The sequence below is a fragment of the Uranotaenia lowii genome, chromosome 1 (genome assembly GCF_029784155.1).
Source record: "Uranotaenia lowii strain MFRU-FL chromosome 1, ASM2978415v1, whole genome shotgun sequence".
NCBI classification, from domain to species: domain Eukaryota; kingdom Metazoa; phylum Arthropoda; class Insecta; order Diptera; family Culicidae; genus Uranotaenia; species Uranotaenia lowii.
The window spans coordinates 116,976,667-116,989,118 of record NC_073691.1 but is presented as its reverse complement, the minus strand read 5'-3'; the positions used below and the strand labels follow the sequence as shown (position 1 = coordinate 116,989,118).

General features: G+C 42.5%; 1 protein-coding gene across 1 annotated transcript in view; it reads left to right on the top strand.

Annotated features, from left to right (window-relative positions):
• LOC129739304 (uncharacterized) overlaps window positions 1-12,329 on the top strand; it is a 28,056-nt gene extending 15,727 nt beyond the window's left edge. The window contains exon 4 of the mRNA XM_055730714.1: window positions 12,272-12,329. The gene's annotated coding sequence lies outside the window, so the exon portion shown is untranslated. The remainder of the gene's footprint in view (window positions 1-12,271) is intronic.
• Window positions 12,330-12,452: the final 123 nt, after the last annotated feature.

Genomic DNA, 12,452 nt, shown 5'->3' with positions numbered 1-12,452 from the left:
CTTCGTCGAAACCGAGAAGCCGACATTCCCGAGATTTTGCATCCCACTTCGCTCGCTGTTGCTTCGGAACATGGACCATACCTACGGTCCCAAAAATTCGAACGTTGGAGAGATCAGGTTTCTTACCTGACCAGGCTTCTTCTGGGGTTACTTTGTGCCCATGCGTGGGGGAACGGTTAACCAGATAAACCGCCGTCTGCACTGCTTCCGCCCAGAAACGCTTTGCCATATCAGCTTCGAACAGCATGCACCTTGCACGCTCGACAATCGTTCGATTCGCTCGCTCAGCCATGCCGTTTTGCTCAGGTGTGTAATCATTTGACCTCTGGTGCCGGATGCCGTGTTCTCTCAGGTACGCTTGCATTGGTCCGTTGACGTACTCCTTGCCGTTGTCGCTGCGAAGAATCTTGAGCTTTCTTCCGGATTGTCGTTCCGCCAGAGCGTGGAAAATCTTGAATGCTCTCAGAACCTCTTCTGCTGACTTGCTTTGCAGGAAATACACCCACATCTTGCGAGTTTTGTCATCTACAAACACGATATAGTAACGTGCCCGTGACAACGACTTCACCTCCATCGGCCCACAGATGTCAGTATGGACCAGCTCCAGGATGTCCGTCGCTCTTGTGCCTGGGTTGTTAAATGAATGGCGATGCTGTTTTCCCATCGGACATACCGTACAGTTGCCTTCAGTTTCCTTGGTGATCTTGACGCCGTGGACCAAACCGTTGCCAAGTTTCTTGACTCCATCAAGGTGTAGGTGGCCCATCCTTCGATGCCAGACATCCAAACTGCCAACTGACGAACAAGCTAGCACGCTTCCTGTACGTTGCTCCAATTTGAAAATATCGCTGGAACGTTTTCCAGTCGCTAGTACTTCGCCGGCTTGATTCAGTACCTTGCAGCCTGATTTGTCGAAAATCATTCGGTGGCCTTTCTTGACGATTTGGTTGACGGAAAGCAAATTGACTGATAGTTCCGGTAGATACTGAACTTCTCTAACAAGAGTATCGTCACCATGGCAACGTGGACGCAAAACAACTGAACCTGTTGCTTTGATTTCCATGCTTTTTCCGTCTGCTGCCACCACCGTTCCGCTTGAGGGCTTGATGTTTTCCAGCAGCTCGCGAGTTTTCGTCATATGGACACTCGCTCCAGAATCGAAAATCCATTCGTCGTTTTTCACATCTTGATGCGTAGAGAAACCAGTGAAAAAAACGTTGTCCGATTTGGTGCTCCAACAATCCTTCGCTAAATGTCCGTACTTGTGGCATTTTCGACACTTTGGACCTTTGGGGGGAACCGATTTCGTCTGCTTGCTGCTACCGCTGCCTCGACCACCGCCATCGTATCGCTTTTTTGATGAAAGCGCCGCATCAACCGTCGGGATTTGGAGCTCTTGCAGCAACTTTGTCTTGATTGCGTCTCCAGTGATGGGGAGCCCGGAATTCTCCAGGGCCATTATCATGGGACGGTACTCCGTCGGAAGCCCTGCCAGGAGCATGGAACCAATCCACTCCTCGGAAATTTGAAAACCGATGTTGTTCAGTTGATGACCAGCCGAAATGATGGTGTTCACGTAGTCGGCCATGGAATCGCAGGTTGACAGATCGGTTTTTGCGAATCGTTGAAGAAGACCAACTTTTCTGTCCAGTCCACGGTCCTCGAATGCGGATTCCAATTTCTCCCATACTTCTCGAGCAGTCCTGGCGTCCATGACGTGGACATAATTGATGGGATCGATCAGCAAAATCACCTTCGCTCGTGCCTTCCTATCCTTTGCACCGTCGACGGCTTCGTAGGTTCCATCCGGCTTGCGCTCCGGCTTGACCGTACTCCACAACTCTTCGGGTTCCAAAAGAGTTTGCACCGCAAACTTCCAGGTGCTCCAGTTCTCGCGACCTATGAGTCGTTCGATTCCGGGGATGCTTGAAGTGCTTGAGACGCTTGAAGACATTCTTGCTGAATTCCGAAAAAAAAAATCTTCCTACCAAACGGTCAGGCCCATAACCTGATAGACAGAGCTAATAAAACACGTGTGGTTTGTAGGAAGTCTTACAATGGAATGAAAATTTATTTGGTTGCTAACTATAACTAATAACAACGGGTTACTTAGTTCAATATTTTCGTCTCCATGAAATTTAAAACTAATTCCTAACAGTTAAAATGCTTGCCTATTTATGAGGTTCACTAGATTCGAAAGTTTTTCTGATGATCTTATCGCAGTTCCATGGGAGGAAACGGAAGGCGTATTTAACAAATCTGGACTGAACGGCTTCAATTCTCTTGTACCAGTACAAGGTATGTGGGCTCCAGACTATCGATGCAGTTTCTAAAATTGATCTCACTAGAGAGAAGTTTAGAGATAGGAGACAGCTGGGGGAGGAAGGCTGAATAAAAAAAGAAAAAAATCTTTCAAACGTCAAATTTCTCTCATCAATCTACCGACCAGTGCGAAGGTTCAAAATCTTACTTTCATATTTAGTGAATTTCAATAAAACTTTTTTGATGCTGAAAAGCACTTGTTTTGCATGAAACAATGATTTAATTAGGTTTTTCTTTTGCTCTGACGAATTCTGCAGATCAGGCGTATTGAGTTGCTCAAATTTTGTTAAAGTTTTTGAAGCTGATAAATAAAAATTGTTTGATTAATGGTCGTTCTTAAAAATAGCTTAAAGAACAGATTTAGATTCAGGGTAGTTCCCATTGATCGAACAAAATTTTTATATAGTTTAAAGTTTACGATTACAAATCTTTTCAACAATTGTTGGCTTTTTGCCGAACAGTAAAAAAACGATACAGAAAACGATACAGCGAATTTCAGTCTTCCTCCCCCAGGAAGACAGTAGCTGTCTCGAAATTCTTTCGAGAGCCTTGTCATAAAGCCTAGGTTTCTGTTTGCTTTCGAGATTATATATGTCGGAAGTAGCAGGCGTGTTGTTCCATTTAAATATTTTATAATTGATCAAAGCAATCGTTTAATAGATTTTAGTAGTATATTCTAATTGATCAAAGCAATCGTTTAATAGATTTTAGTAGTATAAAAACAAGAGCAGAATAAAATTCAATTCATTCTTTGTAAACTATCAAACCAAAGTAGTTGTTCTTTCTACGGCCAATACTAATAGGTTTTGGTCCCAGCAAGTTTAGAAGAATGGCCACCACAGGAGGAAGCAACACCGGTCCGGTCCAGAATTTATCGAGCCTACCATCCATCGAGCGTTTGGCTGGGCGAAGCAACTGGGCCACGTGGAGGTTTGCGGTTGAAACGTTCCTGGAGTTGGAAGAACTCTGGGAGGTGGTGAAGCCCGAACCAGATGCTGACGGTGTCCGACCAGTGGTGAATCCGGCGAAGGATCGCAAGGCGCGTGCAAAAATCATCCTTCTGCTGGAACCAGAAAATTACGTCCACGTTAAGGAAGCGAGGACAGCTCAAGAAGTCTGGGCTAAACTGGAGGCAGCTTTCGAGGACAACGGTCTGGCGCGGCGAGTAGGGCTCCTGAGAAAATTAATTACTACGAGTCTCGAAAATTCCGTTACCATGGAAACCTACGTCAACAAAATCGTGTCCACAGCTCATCAACTCAGGGGAGTTGGTTTCGACATCACCGAGGAGTGGATAGGAACGCTTTTACTAGCCGGTTTACCCGAAAAATTCCGACCCATGATAATGGCACTCGAGAATTCAGGGACTCCGATAACTGGCGACAGTATTAAAACCAAGCTTCTGCAAGAAATTCACTCCCCCTCCGAGAAGACGGCGTTCGTTGGTAGGAAAAATTTTCCCCAGAAATCGAAGCAAGCGCAGGCTGAATCCAAACTAGAGCAGCAGTCCAGCAGCAGACCGAAGTGCAAATTTTGCAACAAGTACGGTCACGTCGCGAGGGAATGTCGCGCAAAGAAAAGTTCAGCATTCTGTACATTGCTGTCCACCAACGACGGAGTGAACGACAACAGCTGGTATTTTGACTCCGGTGCGTCAGAACATTTCACCAAGGATCAGCAAGTGTTAAGTGACGTGCGACCAGCCAGCGGTGCGGTGAAGGCAGCCGACAACGCCAACATGAACATCGTATCGACCGGAAGAGTGAAGCTAGCAGCAAAATGTACACCGGATTGTCCCCCAATATCCGTACATCACGTAAGATTCATCCCAGGAATGTCGAGCAATTTGCTATCCGTCAGTCAAATTGTGAGACGCGGCCACGTGGTTCCGTTTCAAAACGAAGGCGTCAAAGTCATCGATCCAGAGGGAGTTACCATAGCAACCGGCGAGCACGATGTCCAAAGTGGTTTGTTCAAATTTTCTGAGCGAACAAAAATGGCAACCGTTGCAGTTTCCTCAACTGACCAGAAAACGTGGCACAGAAGGATGGGCCATCTCAACATAAGCAGCCTGAAGCAGCTGAAAAGTGGTCTTGCATCCGGAATCCATTTCACGGATGAAGAAGCTGAATCGCGCGAAGTTTGCTGTATGGGTAAGCAACAGCAATTACCTTTTCCGAAGAAGGGGAGTCGCGCCAATGAGGTCCTGGAAATTATGCACTCCGATATTTGCGGGCCGATGGAGGTGCCATCCATTGGCGGACATCGGTACTACATATCTTTCACCGACGACAAGACGAGGCGGGCGGTGATCTATTTCCTGGAGAAGAAAACCGATTCCGAGGTGCTGAGGGCATTCAACGATTACTGCAACCAAGCTGAACGTCAAACTGGTCGGAAAATAAAGGTAATTCGTACTGATAACGGAAAAGAGTGTATCAACAGGTTGTTCCAAGGGCGATTGAGAGAGCTCGGCATAAGGCACCAGACGACAGCAAGTTACACCCCCGAACAGAATGGGCTGGCGGAGAGACTCAACCGTACAATCGTCGAGAAGGCCAGATGTCTCTTGTTTGAGGCAAACCTACCGAAGCAGTTCTGGGCTGAGGCAGTTGGGGCAGCGACGTACCTATCGAATCGTTCGTCAACCAAGGGGCAAACAGTAACACCCGAGGAAGTATGGAGTGGGCGAAAGCCAAATTTGTCCCACGTCCGTGTTTTTGGTTCGAAAGTGATGGCGCACGTGCCCAAGCAGCGAAGGCAAAAATGGGATCCGAAAGCGTTTGAAGCAGTTCTCGTCGGATTCGAAACGGAAACCAAGGCATACCGTTTGTACAATCCGATGACAAACGACGTGTTCAAGTGTCGAGATGTGACGATAATTAGCGAGCCGGAGTACTCAAATCAGCAGCCAATGTCAGTCTGGATTTCCAAGACAGCTTACCGATACCTGATGCAGGAGACAGTGTGGTTGAGGCCGCACACAATTTCGTGGTCGAGCTGGAGAACGAATCTGAGTCAGACGTGTCTCAGTATTTTTCGGAGGTGGATGAAATTAGCAGCAGCGATTTGTCTGATGAAGCAGTTGGTGACGTGACCATCACGGCGCTCCCCCCGCAACAAAACTCATATCCACCTTTGTCACAGGTGTCGAGGCGCAGCGGAAGGGAGCGCGCTATTCCAGGCAAGTACCATGACTTTGTGTTACCGAACAATGGCTTTCCGCATCACAATTTTTCAGTACCACCCGCTCCCAATGATGGTCCAAGTAGCAGCCGTCAAGGTCTAAAGGTTAGCACCGGCCGTGCGAAACCGAAAACATCGAGCGATCCGCGAACCCCGGCGGAGGCATTGCGTGGCAGCGATGCTCATCTCTGGCGGAAGGCGATGGACGAAGAGTTTCAAGCTTTACTCGACAACCAGATGTGGGACCTTGTCGAGTTACCCCCTGGCAAAAGGGCGATTGGTTCGAAGTTGCTGTTCAAGACCAAGGAGGACGAAAAAGGCAACATTGTGCGGCACAAAGCGAGAATAGTTGCACAGGGCTTCACGCAAAAGTTCGGTGTTGACTACGGCGAGATGTTCGCGCCGGTTGCGAAACAGGTGACATTTCGCACACTTTTGACTGTGGCCAGCCGCCGCGGTTTCCAAGTTCGTCACGTCGATGTGAAGACAGCGTACCTGAACGGGCATCTGGAAGAAACCATCTACATGCGCCAGCCGGAAGGTTATCACAGCGGAGACGAACGTTCCGTATGCCGTTTAAGGAGTAAGCCTGAAGCAATCCGCACGTGTCTGGAACCAGAAGGTCAACGAAGTCTTCAAGGCGATGGGGTTCAAGCCGTCCAAGTCCGATCCGTGCCTGTACATGCGCAATGGTAATCGAGAATTCATCCTAGTTTACGTGGATGATATGATTATCGTCACCCCAACCGAAAAGGAATTCCAAACCATCTTCAAATTACTTCAAAGTAATTTCGTCGTCGTGGATCTCGGCGAAGTTCGGCAATTCCTTGGGATCGAGGTAACGAAGACTGAAACCGGATACAGACTGAACCAGGAAGCCTCACGAACCGTTTCAGTTTGGAAAGCGCCAAGCCGTCCAAAGTCCCCCTGGATGTCGGCTATCTACAGCAGAAGGAGGAGCAGGACAAACTGGACAACAATCAACAGTATTTAAGTTTGATCGGTGGTCTACTGTACATCGCCGTTCATACTCGTCCTGACATAGCGGTAAGCGTTTCAATCTTGGCCCAAAAATCAAGTTGTCCCTCTCAGCAAGACTGGACGGAAGCAAAGCGAGTCTTGCGTTACTTGTTCGCAACAAAGGGTCATCATCTTCAGCTCGGAGGATCGAAGGCTGATCTCAAGATGTTCGTCGACGCCGACTGGGCTGGAGATTGCCGTGACAGGAAGTCGAATTCTGGCTTTCTGATTCTCTTCGGTGGAGGTGCAGTTGCATGGGGCTCACGGAAACAAACCTGCGTTTCCTTGAGTTCAACAGAAGCTGAATTCATCGCGTTGGCTGAAGGATGCCAAGAACTCATCTGGTTGCAGCGACTTGTACGGGAAATCGGCGAGGCTACTGAGGATCCAACCACCGTATACGAGGACAACCAGAGTACCATCAAGATGGTTGGAAGTGATCGCCTTGAGAGGAGAACCAAGCACATCGAAACGCGATTTTTCTTCGTTCGAGATCTGCAAGAAAAGAAGCTGATAAATTTGGAATATTGTCCTACCGAAAACATGCTTGCTGATATCCTGACAAAACCATTGCAACGAGTTCGTCTGGAGAAGCTGCGTGGAGAGATCGGAATTAAATCGGATCAACTCGAGGAGGAGTGTCGGAAGTAGCAGGCGTGTTGTTCCATTTAAATATTTTATAATTGATCAAAGCAATCGTTTAATAGATTTTAGTAGTATAAAAACAAGAGCAGAATAAAATTCAATTCATTCTTTGTAAACTATCAAACCAAAGTAGTTCACGCAGAGAAAACTTGGATTTTGATACAAAACAAAACTGACTTTGATTCAAAACATTCAGTTTTTTGAAACAAACTCCTGTTTTCTTTGAATCAATGAATTATCGTTCTGATTCAAATGAATAATTTTTGAAAAAAAGAATTATTTTTTTGAACTGAATAATTTTGGACTTTGATTTTAAACAAATTCTTTGATTCAAAAGAAATTTGTGCAATTGCACATTTCGTTAAAAACAAAGTAAATTTTCTTTCAACCAAAGAAAATTGTTTTCAACTGAAGGAATAATTTCTTTAAATTAAAATTTTAAACTTAGAAGATATTTTGGATTGAGCAAGAACCGAATTTCGAATAAAGTTTGTCCGGTTGTGTTAAAAATCAAAACTAGTGAATCAGAGATAGCTTTAGGAGGATTCAGGATGAAGAATGGTAAGTGTGTGTTAATTCATTAATCAAAAAGTGAATGTTTAAGATTTTATGTAAACTCTTGCATTACAGGACCACCGCAGATTCCGCCCCAAATCCAGCGGTCTGATTATCTTCGGCCCGATCTTCAGCGGTAATCACCAGTTGGATGATTACTAAAGCTAGCAACCGGAGCTGCTTCCGGAAGTCTATTGAGCGGCCCGCAAGAAGAATGCCCTCAGGCCAAAATTAGGACCAAAATTATAGTGAACCAGTTATAGTGTTAATTTTGTGAATAAAAATTAATTTAAAATGTAAATTCTTTCTTTTTATTATTCAAAATTCCTAATAGGAATTTCGGGACAGCAGAAAATATTTCTTCCAATTGGAATAAAATCTAAATCTAAATTACATTGTAGCAAACGAGAACAACATTGCATCAAATGGAACTGTTTTTTGTTTCAAAGCATTAATATTTTGATCCAAAGATTTTTCAAAAGAAAAATTCTTTGAAACAAAGGAAAATGCCTTTGAATCAAAGGAATTTTTATTTATCCCAAAATCAAAGGAAAAAATCCTTTGTTTTTGCGGCACTTTCCTTTGAAATAAAAAATCTTTTCGCTGCGTGTTGTTCTTTCTACGGCCAATACTAATAATATAGGAGTAATGGTCGCGAAAAGAGGCACTACCCAAGCAACCAAAAGTCGCGTTTTTACTTAACTGCGAACTCCGAAGTTCACATTTGGCTGAGAAAATGTTTTACGGGAACTTCAGGTAACTCTTGTCGCGTAAAAGTTACTCAGGAACTTCTATCGCCCTTTGAAAGGATAAACTATCGATAACGGAACTTCTAAGCGCATTCAATGGAACTACTTTCAAGAAGGTCGATAACGTTCGCGTAACATTCTAATACGTACCATTAAGATACTTGAAGGTGTTTTAAAGAACCTACAGTGGTGTTCGAAATTATAGCAGCGCAAGTGAAGCGCATCAAATTATACCGCGTACTTGTATGAGTGTTGTCCTCTGCTAACATATATTACGCATGTTAGTGTATTGATGAGTGATGAGTGCAACGCTCGACTATTTCGATGGACTACGCACTTGTTTACTTTATTCGGTTGCCATTTTGAAAACATATCGTTCTTGGGCTGTTCGAAAAAATAGCAGCACAGATTACAAAGTGCACTAAATCGCTGAAGTTTTGAAGAAATTCATAGTTTTCGATGTGAATTTGTTGTGGTAAGAGACATAATGTTCCATGATGAGTTTTGGTTGATTAGACTTTACCGAAAATCTGCAATATTTCAGCAAAATGGGTCGCTCGAAGCATTGTACGTTCGAAGAACGAAATCACATCAAACGACTGATTGCAAGCGGAAAAACATATCGTGAAGTTCAGGAACTGCTTAACTGTTCTGCGAAAAACATTGCACTGGAAGGAAAAGGGTCAAACTCGTGGCAGAAAGCGAGCAACAGCTTCACGAACCGACCGGAAGATGATTCGGTTGGTGAAAATGCAACCACACATATCATCAAGAGCACTGAAACAAGAGTTGGATCTTCCCATCAGTACCTCAACAGTAAGAAAACGTCTGATTGAAGCTGAATTGCAAGCTAGAAGCCTGAGGAAAGTGCCCCTACTAACTTCACGACATATTCATAACCGCTTGAACTTCGCCAACTCTCACGTCAATTGGCCCATCCAAAAATGGCGTAACATTTTGTGGACTGATGAAAGCAAAGTAGAGTTGTTTGGTTCCAGCGGTAGGCGAATGTTCGTCAGACGTCCTCCAGGTGCAGAATTCCAACCCCAGTACACCGTGAAAACGGTTAAACATGGTGTTGTCAAAATCATGGTGTGGGGGAGTTTTCGTACCACGGTGTTGGGCTCATCCATCGTATAGACGGTATCTTGGACGCAGTTGGTTACGTGGAAATTCTGCAGAATATCATGCTACCATACGCAGAAGAGGAAATGCCCGAGAAATGGATCTTCCAACAGGACAATGACCCGAAACATACCAGCAGACGAGCAAAAGCGTGGTTGAGGGACAATAACGTTGATGTGATGGATTGGCCGGCTCAATCGCCGGACCTCAATCCTATCGAAAATTTGTGGGGAGACATAAAAAAGGCAGTTTTCGAGGCAAAGCCGACAAATGCAGAGCAACTATGGGTTGTAGTTCGTCGTGCATGGTCAGAAATACCTGTCATACGGTGCCAAAAGCTTGTGGACTCTATGTCACGCCGTTGCGCTGCAGTGATCAGAAATAACGGGTACACTACGAAGTATTGATGTCATATATGACTTTCACATAGAGAAAGACTTGGTATGAATTCATTATTTGTTTTTAAAAAATATTTTATTTCTTGCTGCTATTATTTCGAACAGGGCAAAATCTTTTTTTTTTTATTATTCTCAGCCTGCAATTGATATTCTGATCCTAAATCTTTTGTATTTCTAATGTATAACTAATATGCTTACTAAACCAAGAGAGAATTGAAATAAAAGTGACAATACTGAAAAATGCCTAAATTATTTAAACAATTTCCGAGCCGCTGCTATTATTTCGAACACCACTGTATATTCTAAGCATGTCAACATGGTCAACATGTCAAAAATGTCTGTCAATTTCATGTCATGGTATTTATTGATGTTTCATCAAAAACTCTTTTTCCACGTGAAAGAACATGACAAAACTAAGATCAGAAGCGTATGAGCATTTTTTTCTTATGTACTTTACTGCCGCTATTCGCAAGACTGTCCCATATGCATTTTCGTCATTTTTCAGTTTATCTCAAAAATCGTTCAAATACAGTTAGTTCTTCAATTTAAACTAAAAACTTTCATAACTTTGTTCTCAACATATATGAAAAAAATACCAAGTTATGTCTGTCCCATATGAAATGTACCCGCAAAGCTGTCCCATATGTCCTTTTTTTGCAGAATGCTTTTAAATTGCTCCTCTAATTTACGATAATTTTACAAATATTCATAAAATGTGTGCGACAAAATAAGCATTCATTGAAATTACGGGAGTAAGACTAGCTAAAACGGTACAGTAAAGTCAAAAATAACAATTTCCATAATTTTTACAAGCTAAATTTAGCCTAATGGGTAAATTCCACCATTGAAACTGTTTTTTTTTTCAATTCGCACGAGTCTTATTGAATTGTTTGTTGTAAAAGATGGAAAATAGTTAGCTACAAAGCCATTTTTTAACTTACTTGCTGCTTGGACTTTCGTAAAATCTATGAACCAAAATACGCGTACCTGGTAGCACACGCGTAAGTCATATGGTATTGATTTTTCTCATTAAATATTTGCAGCCAAGATGCTTTGCTGTTTCTGATTCAGCATTAATTTAATTTGTATTGTCTTTCTAAAAAGATAATCGACCGAAAAACTTTCCAAAAGACGAAGGTACAAGTTGTTTTAGTAATGGAACGTTGTTATTCATTTTATTTTAGACCTACTCAATTGTTACGGTAAACTTACGTTATTTTTATAAAAATATGTCATAAACATCATTTCAAACTTATTTTCATCAGTAAACAACCAGTAAAATGAATAATAAAGCGCAGTTAGAGAGAATCAAATGATCAACTAACAAAAGAAAAGCCAAATGTGGGACAGCTTTGCGGGTACATTTAATACGCATACGAAATATACTCGCAAGGCTGTCCCATCATTATTTTCTCCTCCGCATCAACAAATTCCAAAGCAAAAAAACATTGGACGAAATTCTACAACAATTATCTTAATATCTGCGAAGAAAAAAATAGAATAGGTAAAGTTTCAACCGAGAAATCCACGAAAGTTTATAAAAATCTCTAAAGCCGTTTTTCTCGGTTCGTTGTTTTTGCAAATGGGACAGACTTGCCAGCAGCGGCAGTTTAGGTCTCCAACGGATGGAATTTTGCGGGTGCTTTTTTTTAATTATGTGAGTATATTTTTCTAGGCTAGTTAAATAAAAGAAGCATATGATACGTACATAAGTCAACAACATATAGAAAAACATGCTTACGCAAAGCGACGACGATGACAGTTGGACTGATATTTTTATCTCAACACACAGCTGAGATATTCAAAGTGGCCCACGTTTCCCCATGGCCCACGTTACCCCACTCTCGCCTACATAATTGAGAAAATTTATTTTTCAAAATTTCAAAAGTTATAAAATAATTTTTTTACTTACGCCAAAATACTCAGCAAATATGTAAATTTTTAAATGATGTCTTTTTTCGGAGGTTTTCTGTTCAAAGCTTTCTATAGGTCATCAACTAAGTCAATTTTTTTTATTCCTTTATTATAGAGACTAAGTCAAATTGATTCAAATCTTGAGTAAATTATCTAAACAATGAATCTAAAACCATAAATATCGGTCGAGCGAGATATGTAACCAGGGGAACGAAATCAATTTACTAGTCAAAACGATCGAAAAATAATTTGTTTCAAATATTGCGAACGGCGTGAGAAGGTTAAATTGCAGAAATCTTTTAATTTCGTCGTACTCAGTTCTAAGTTTTCATACTCTCGTTATTTAATTTTTTTCAGCTTGAAACACTTCTACACCGTGAGAGACAATTGCTGTTATGTAATGTTGGCGAAAGCACTATGGATTTGTTGAGGAAACGGCAACTTATCCTGATGATGGACATAATTCAGTATGACAAGTTCAAGCAAGAAAAAAAGAATGGTAACCCTCTTTAACACGCATAGTGGAATTAAACAGTTT